Below are 8,625 nucleotides of genomic sequence, written 5' to 3'. Positions count from 1 at the left end.
AAAAATAGCAAACAAGAAAAAATCAAGGAGGAACTTAGCTTCTGCTGGAGTAAACAGGTAACCAGAACGATCCAGGAGCGAACTAGACCAATAGTACAACATTGACAGGTGGCATGGGGCAAAGGTCTAAGTGGAGTTAAATAGAGCAGCCAGCTAACGAATTAGCCTCGTCACCTGTGGAAGGAAACTCAGAAACACCCACAGCCACCAGAGGAAGTCCATGGACAGAACCAGCCGAAGTACCATTCACGACCATAGGAGGGAGCCCGACAACAGAATTCACAACAGCTGCCACACTGACAGCCCGGTAATGGGATGACAAAACTTTATACCTGCCGGCAGCAGGTCAGTCATAGAGGAGTGTTCGGCCCAGCTTCAGTCACCAGTCAGTACACAGTGAGGGCGGCTGTAACCGCACCCCGACACTGACTGACAGCCGGCTCTGTCCTTTGGGCATGCTCGCATGACTGAAAGACGGCGGATCATGGAAGAAATAGAGTTCATTTTCTCACAGAGGACGCACTTTCAGTACAGCGGCTGGACACCTTCATAATGCTATTAACCTGCAGATTAACTCAATATCTGCAGATAATAGCTTCACAGGACCTGACAGGTTCACTTTAAACTGTTTTATTAATTCATTTTATGGATTGTAAGTTGCAAGATGCAGGTAGGAGTAGAAGTGGCTCATAGGTGGAGAAAGAAGAAGATTCATCTACTAACTTATATTACAAAGCTTCTTACATTTGTTTGTAGTATTGAGTTTGTGACCATTTAACATAAATTCATCAATGTTCTTTGTACAATAGTGAGAAAGAAGGAAAGAAAAACATAAAAATGATGAAAAAGAGGATCAGGATCATGTAAGTGCCGAGAATTACTGATGTAATATAAGCAAACCTTATAGATCCCATAATGATACAGGCGTTTCCTTAGCTCCAATGTGATTCATCGTATTAAGGGACAGATGATATAAAGCTGTCTGCAAATGATACACCATAAATGTACTACACATATAGGTGACATGTACAGGGTGTCACTCATTTATTATATGTTAGGGTAAAAAGATGGCAAAGCGTTTATGGGATGCAAACATTAGATGACTTGTTATTTGACTGGTGAGAAAAAAAAAGAAACATAAAAAAAGAAACATGAGCCAATATTTTAACATGGCGTCCATAGAAATATATCAGACATAATATATGTTAAACACTGGGACACACTAGGGTATATACCTGTGGTCAAAATTGTTGGAACTCCTCATTTAATGACAGAAAAACACACAATGGTCACAGAAATAACTTGAATCTGACAAAAGTAATAATAAAAAAAAATCTATGAAAATGAACAAATGAAAGTCAGACATTGCTTTTCAACCGTGCTTCCACAGAATTAAAAAAGAAAAAAAAAACTCTTGAAACAGGCCTGGACAGAAATGACGTTAACCCTGAAAATAATGTGACAAAAGGGACATGTTACATCACGATGTGTCCACTAATTGCATCACAGGGGTCTACAATCTTAGAATCAGTGAGTGGCCGGTATATAGGGGTACAGGTACTCAACTCTGCTATTTGTTGACATGGTGTGTATCACACTCAACATGGACCAGAGGAAGCGAAGGAAAGAGTTGTCTCAGGAGATTAGAAAGAAAATTATAGACAAACATGTTAAAGGTAAAAGTTATAAGACATCTCCAAGCAGCTTGATGTTTCTGTGACTACAGTTGCACATATTATTCAGAAATGTAAGATCCATGGGACTGTAGCCGACCTCCCTGGATGTGGCCGCAGGAAGAAATTTGGTTGACATATCAAAGAGACTAATATGAATGAAATAGCCAAGAAAAACTTCTCAACAGATTAAAGGTGAACTTCAAGCTCAAGGAACATCAGTGTCAGATCGCACCATACGTCGTTGTAGGAGTCAAAGTTGACTTCATGGGAGATGACCAAGGAGGACACCATTGTTGGAAAAAAATCATAAAAAAAGCTGACTGGAAATTTCCAAACTACATGTTGACAAGCCACAAAGCTTCTGGGAGAATGTCCTATGGACAGATGAGACAAAAATGGAACTTTTTGGCAAGGCACATCAGCTCTATGTTCACAGATGGAAAAATTAAGCATATCAAGAAAATAACACTATCCCTACTGTGAAACATGGAGGAGGCTGTTATGTTCCGGGGCTGCTTTGCTGCATCTAGCACAGGGTGTCTAGAATCTGGGCAGGGTACAATGAAATCTCAACACTATCAAGGAATTCTAGAGAGAAATGTGCTGCCCAGTGTCAGAAAGCTTGGTCTCAGTCGCAGGTGATGGATCTTGCAACAGGATAGTGACCCAAAACGTACAGCTAAAAACACCCAAGAATAGCTAAGAGGAAAACATTGGACTATTTTGAAGTGGCCTAATATGAGCCCTGACCTAAATCCTATTAAGCATCTTTAGAAGGAGATGAAACATGCAGTCTGGAAAAGGCAACCTTCAAATTCGAGGCAACTGGAGGAGTTTGCTCTTGAGGAGCGGCCAAAATACCTGTTGAGAGGTGCAGAAGTCTCATTGATAGTTAGAGAATTCGTTTGATTGCAGTGATTGCCTCAAAAGGATGTGCAACAAAATATTAACTTAAGGGTACCATCATTTCTGTCCAGGCCGATTTCATTTGTTTCAGTTTTAAAAAATTTTGGTGGAAGCATGATTGAAAAGCAATGTCTGACTTTAATTTGTTCATTTTCATATATATTTTTATTTATTATTAAATTTGTCAAACTCAAGTTATTTCTGTGACCATTGTGGGTTTTTCTGTCATTAAACGAGGGGGACCAACAATTTTGACCACGTGTGTAAATCTCATGGATCCTGCTGGTTGCTTCGCACGGACAAGCCTGGAAGCGACTGAGGCAAAACAGAGGAATGAAAATCCAGCGAGGCAGCAGGTGTGTAGCATAAAATCCAAATTTATTAGAGAAAAATTAACTAAAAGTGCATGGCAGGTCCAATGTGATGGAGACCTACGCGTTTCAGCTCCTTGGAGCCTTACTCACGGTTATCATACACACCTGCTGCCTCTCTGGATTTTTGTTCCTCAGTAAAAAATAATAGCTCCGAAATGGAAATTTTGAAGTCATTAAAGCATTAAATTAGTCTGGGATAGACGTATATGGATAGTAAATACGGGCAGATGGACCAGGAGGTCTATTTATGCCGCCAGCCTTCTAGGTGTCTTCTGTCCCCACACAGTGAGAGCCCCCTAGTGATGGCTCCACGGGGACTAAATCGCATCATTTGTGTGATGTAGATGGAAAATGTTGGGAAGTATTTGGGATAGAGACCAAAGGGCAGAATGTGATCACTGCTGCTCTTCAAATTGCTGATATTTATACCTTTACATATGAGATGCCGATTTATGTTCCATGTACAACAGGAAAGAAATCAAACAACATCTGGAACACAGAAGCGAAAATGACAACAAAAAGTTGGAGTCAATAGCGGCATCTTTGTAAGTGATTTTTTTTCAGGTAGAAATGATATGAAGCCTTTATACACATAACTATCAGCATAGACAGATGTATAGTATCAGGGTTTAAAATTCATTTCTCAGTTTAGGATGTTTTTATGACACAAATTAGTTGAATTCTATTTATTTCACTGTTTAAAATGGGCACCAGGAAGAATAGACCATGAGCAGCATTTTATATGGCTTCTTTAGAAAGACACGATGTACACTGCTCAAAAAAAATAAAGGGAACACTAAAATACCACATCCTAGATTGTTGTGAATTCTGCTTTTGGGTTTCCTCCAGTGGTTGTAGGTGGTAATGCAGTTGTCCCTGAGTTGCAGTCTTGGTCAGGTGTATCTGCTAATTGCAGCTCTGACTGGGGTATTTAGGTGTGCAGGATTCATTAGTCCTTGCCAGTTGTCCATGGTTCAGGGAGGTTTTGGATCTTGTTCTGGTTCCTCCTGCCTTGCTGCCAATTCAGCTAAGATAAGTGCTTGGTTTTGTTTCTGTGGCACACTTGCTGTGTGCTTAATTATTTAGTGCTATTCTTTTGTTTTCTCTTGTCCAGCTTAGATTGTGTCAGTATTTTCTCAGTCTTGTTGGATTCTCTGGAGTTTCAGATATACGCTCCACATCTTTAGTTAGATGGTGGAATTTTTGTATCATCTGCTGTGGATATTTTGTGGCAGGGTTTTAAAGGGAACCTGTCACCCCGAAAATCGCGGGTGAGGTAATCCCACCGGCATCAGGGACTTATCTGCAGCATTCTGTAATGCTGTAGATAAGCCCCCGATGTTACCTGAAAAAGGAGAAAAAGACGTTAGATTATACTCACCCAGGGGCGGTCCCGCTGCTGGTCAGGTCGGATGGGCGTCTCCGGTCCGCTGCGGCGCCTCCCATCTTCTTTCCATGACGTCCTCTTCTGATCTTCAGCCACGGCTCCGGCGCAGGCGTACTTTGCTCTGCCCTCTTGAGGGCAGACAAAGTACTGCAGTGCGCAGGCGCCGGGCCTCTGACCTTTCCGGCGCCTGCGCACTGCAGTACTATCCTCTGCCCTCAAGAGGGCAGAGCAAAGTACGCCTGCGCCGGAGCCGTGGCTGAACATCAGAAGAGGACGTCATGGAAAGATAGGAGGCGCCGCAGCGGACCGGAGACACCCATCCGACCTGACCAGCAGCGGGACCGCCCCTGGGTGAGTATAATCTAACGTCTTTTTCTCCTTTTTCAGGTAACATCGGCGGCTTATCTACAGCATTACAGAATGCTGCAGATAAGCCCCTGATGCCGGTGGGATTACCTCAGCCGCGATTTTCGGGGTAACAGGTTCCCTTTAATACTGACCGCTTAGTATTCTGTCCTATCTTTCCCTATTTAGCTAGAAGTGGCCTCTTTTGCTAAATCCTGTTTTCTGCCTACGTGTGTCTTTCCTCTATTACTCACAGTCAATATTTGTGGGGGCTGCCTATCCTTTGGGTTTCTGCTCTGAGGCAAGATAGTATTCCTACTTCCTTCTATAGGGGTATTTAGTCCTCCGGCTGTGTCGAGGTGTCTAGGATTTGTGAGGCACACCCCACGGCTACTTCTAGTTGCGGTGTTAAGTTCAGGATTTGCGGTCAGTATAGTTTCCACAACTCCAGAGAAAGTTCCATGCGGCTCCTAGGCCACCAGATCATAACACTAGATATCACGGAATAAAATATTCCAGTTGTAAATCTTTATTCACTACATAGTTGAAAGCGTTGAGAACAGTAACACATAAAAATAATCAATGTAAATCAAAATTAATATCTCACAGAGGCCTGGATTTGTAACGATACTCAAAATCAAAGTGGAAAATCAAATTACAGGCTGATCCAACTTCAGTGGAAATTCCTCAAAACAAGGAAATGATGCTCAGTAGAGTGTGTGTGGCCTCCACGTGCCTGTATGACCTCCCTACAATGCCTGGGCATGCTCCTGATGAGGCGGCGGATGGTCTCCTGAGGGATCTCCTCCCAGACCTGGACTAAAGCATCCGCCAACTCCTGGACAGTCTGTGGTGCAACGTGACATTGGTGGATGGTGCGAGACATGATGTCCCAGATGTGTTCAATCGGATTCAGGTCTGGGGAACGGGCGGGCCAGTCCATAGCTTCAATACCTTCATCTTGCAGGAACTGCTGACACACTCCAGCCACATGAGGTCTGGCAGTGTCCTGCATTAGGAAGAACCCAGGTCCAACCGCACCAGCATATGGTCTCACAAGGGGTCTGAGGATCTCATCCCGGTACCTAATGGCAGTCAGGCTACCTCTGGCAAGCACATGGAGGGCTGTGCGGCCTTCCAAAGAAATGCCACCCAACACCATTACTGACCCACTGCCAAACTGGTCATGCTGAAGGATGTTGCAGGCAGCAGATCACTCTCCACAGCGTCTCCAGACTCTGTCACGTCTGTCACATGTGCTCAGTGTGAACCTGCTTTCATCTGTGAAGAGCACAGGACCCCAGTGGCAAATTTGCCAATCCTGGTGTTCTGTGGCAAATGCCAAACGTCCTGCACGGTGTTGGGCTGTGAGCACAACTCCCATCTGTGGACGTCGGGCACTCAGACCATCCTCATGGGGTCGGTTTCTAACTGTTTGTGCAGACACATGCACATTTGTGGCCTGCTGGAGGTCATTTTGCAGGGCTTTGGCAGCGCTCTGGCACATACACATTTGTGGCCTGCTGGATGGAGGTCATTTTGCAGGGCTCTGGCAGTGCTCCTCCTGTTCCTCCTTGAACAAAGGCTGAGGTAGCGGTCCTGCTGCTGGGTTGTTGCACTCCTATGGCCTCCTCCACATCTCCTGGTGTACTGGCCTGTCTCATGGTAGCACTTCTAACCTCTGCACACTATGCTAACTGACACAGCAAACCTTCTTGCCACAGCTCGCATTGATGTGTCATCCTGGATGAGCTGCACTACCTGAGCCACTTGTGTGGGTTGTAGAGTCCATATCATGCTACTACGAGTGTGAAAGCACAACCAACATTCAAAAGTGACCAAAACATCAGCCAGAAAGCATTGGTACTGAGATGTGGTCTGTGGTCCCCACCTGCAGAACCACTCCTTTAGTTAGTGTGGTGACGGGCACAAGGAAGGTGACGGGCACAAGGGGGCATTCTTTGCGTCTGGAGGAGAGAAGGTTTTTCCACCAACATAGAAGAGGATTCTTTACTGTTAGGGCAGTGAGAATCTGGAATTGCTTGCCTGAGGAGGTGGTGATGGCGAACTCAGTCGAGGGGTTCAAGAGAGGCCTGGATGTCTTCCTGGAGCAGAACAATATTGTATCATACAATAATTAGGTTCTGTAGAAGGACGTAGATCTGGGGATTTATTATGATGGAATATAGGCTGAACTGGATGGACAAATGTCTTTTTTCGGCCTTACTAACTATGTCACTATGTGTTTTGATAATTGCCAATAATTTCCATCTGTTGTCTATTCCATTTGCACAACAGCATGTGAAATTGACTGTCGATCAGTGTTGCTTCCTAATTGGACAGTTTGATTTCACAGAAGTTTGATTTGCTTGGAGTTATGTTCTGTTTAAGTGTTCCCTTTATTTTTTTGAGCAGTGTATAATTAGAAGCAGGTATACTTTCTATAGCATACTTAATGTCTAGGATGCCTGATTTTTTGGAGCTGTCTCAGGAGATCGGCACATGTCCAGTCTGTATCCTCACCGATATGGCTGAATACAATAGTGGATCCGGGAGCCGTCAGCTTCCTGCACCACCACACGGCTGTCTAAGACGGTGCAGAAGACATAATGATGGCACTAGATCATGTCTGCAGCCCCCGGCCACACACAGCATAGAACAGAGCAGTCTGTAGATTCATGCTTACCATGGGAACAAGGCTTTGTGAGGGCTTTTAGCCATTGCACGAGTGTCGTGAGGTGGGCACTGGGGAGGGCATTTAGAGGCATTGTACTGAGTGAGAAGGAGCACCTTGGGTCATTATACTGTGGGGGCATCATAGTGTGAGGGGGATACCTTGGGGCAACATACTGTATGGCGGGTGTGCGCAACATTTTATAATATCATGTGTAGGTGCATCATAATGTATGGGTGTTGGGGATGTTCTATGGGTGGGAATGCATCACTGGGGGCATTGTGAGGGTTACACTGGGGAATTTATACTGTAGGGGTGGTGTATATTCGGGGGTCTTCTACTGTGATAGAAGACTAAGGGCCCTCACAATACCTGACCTTCTTTTCTGTCCTTCAAAGTTCCCAAATTATTGCGCAACTCCAAGTTGTTCCAAAATTTAGCAACTTTTCAAAGCCATTTATGGCAGAATTCTGGATAAATTACTGTTACAAATTCTGGTCTTAAACTGTATCAAAAATTAAATGGTGCAGTAAAAAAACAAAACACATTACTTAACAGTCAATCATCTGAAGCTGATGAAAGAAGCTGCCATTAGATAGTGGCGCCCCCTGCAGTCACACACTCCAATACGTCACGTTTGTCCCATCATCGTGGGTCTATAATCGCTGTCATACATTTGCTGTTGTGAAATTTATGTCACTATTTTATTTTTTTCTTCCCTTCTCCAACAGATGGCTCCTCAAAATACGTAATGCCAAACGGCTATACTGGACATTCATCTATAAGAATGTTATCGAGTAACCTTTTCTAGAAACCAGTGGGTATGTATGCATTTCTGGAAATATAATACTATATTATACAATGTTGTGTTTTCACTTGACCCACTGGTGGAGTACAGCATTTGTAGTGATCCCGATATTTATTCCTCACACCCGCCGCTCCAGTGCTTTCTATTACTCCCTAGTTATCCAGTAGTAGTTTTACCACCACAAACGACCCACCGGGCTGAAATCCGGTCCTGGATACACTGGGGTGCTTTGTCATTTAGGCTACATCAGCTTTTAATGCCATATATGAGAACTCACTCTATACTGTTTGGTTTTGCATAAAACAATCTAGTTTACCTTTATATTTACTGATGATGAGGATATGAAGCCATGTCAGTTTGCAACTATCAGCATATATGTCTACTTGTGTGGGTAATATATCTTTGTCCGAATATGATGATCCTTCCATAATGTGATGTACCTGTGACTTGTTCAC

General features: G+C 43.8%; 1 long non-coding RNA gene across 1 annotated transcript; it reads left to right on the top strand.

Annotated features, from left to right (window-relative positions):
* The first annotated feature begins 809 nt into the window (after positions 1-809).
* On the top strand, positions 810-8,195 carry LOC138643542 (uncharacterized). The gene is made up of 3 exons (XR_011314173.1): positions 810-863; positions 3,427-3,501; positions 8,094-8,195. It is a non-coding gene; the product is annotated as an uncharacterized lncRNA (long non-coding RNA).
* The last annotated feature ends 430 nt before the right edge of the window (positions 8,196-8,625 follow it).

This window comes from Ranitomeya imitator, chromosome 6 (assembly GCF_032444005.1).
Source record: "Ranitomeya imitator isolate aRanImi1 chromosome 6, aRanImi1.pri, whole genome shotgun sequence".
Classification (NCBI taxonomy): domain Eukaryota; kingdom Metazoa; phylum Chordata; class Amphibia; order Anura; family Dendrobatidae; genus Ranitomeya; species Ranitomeya imitator.
Note: the sequence above shows the minus strand (reverse complement) of the source record. Positions and strands in the feature narration are given on the sequence as shown.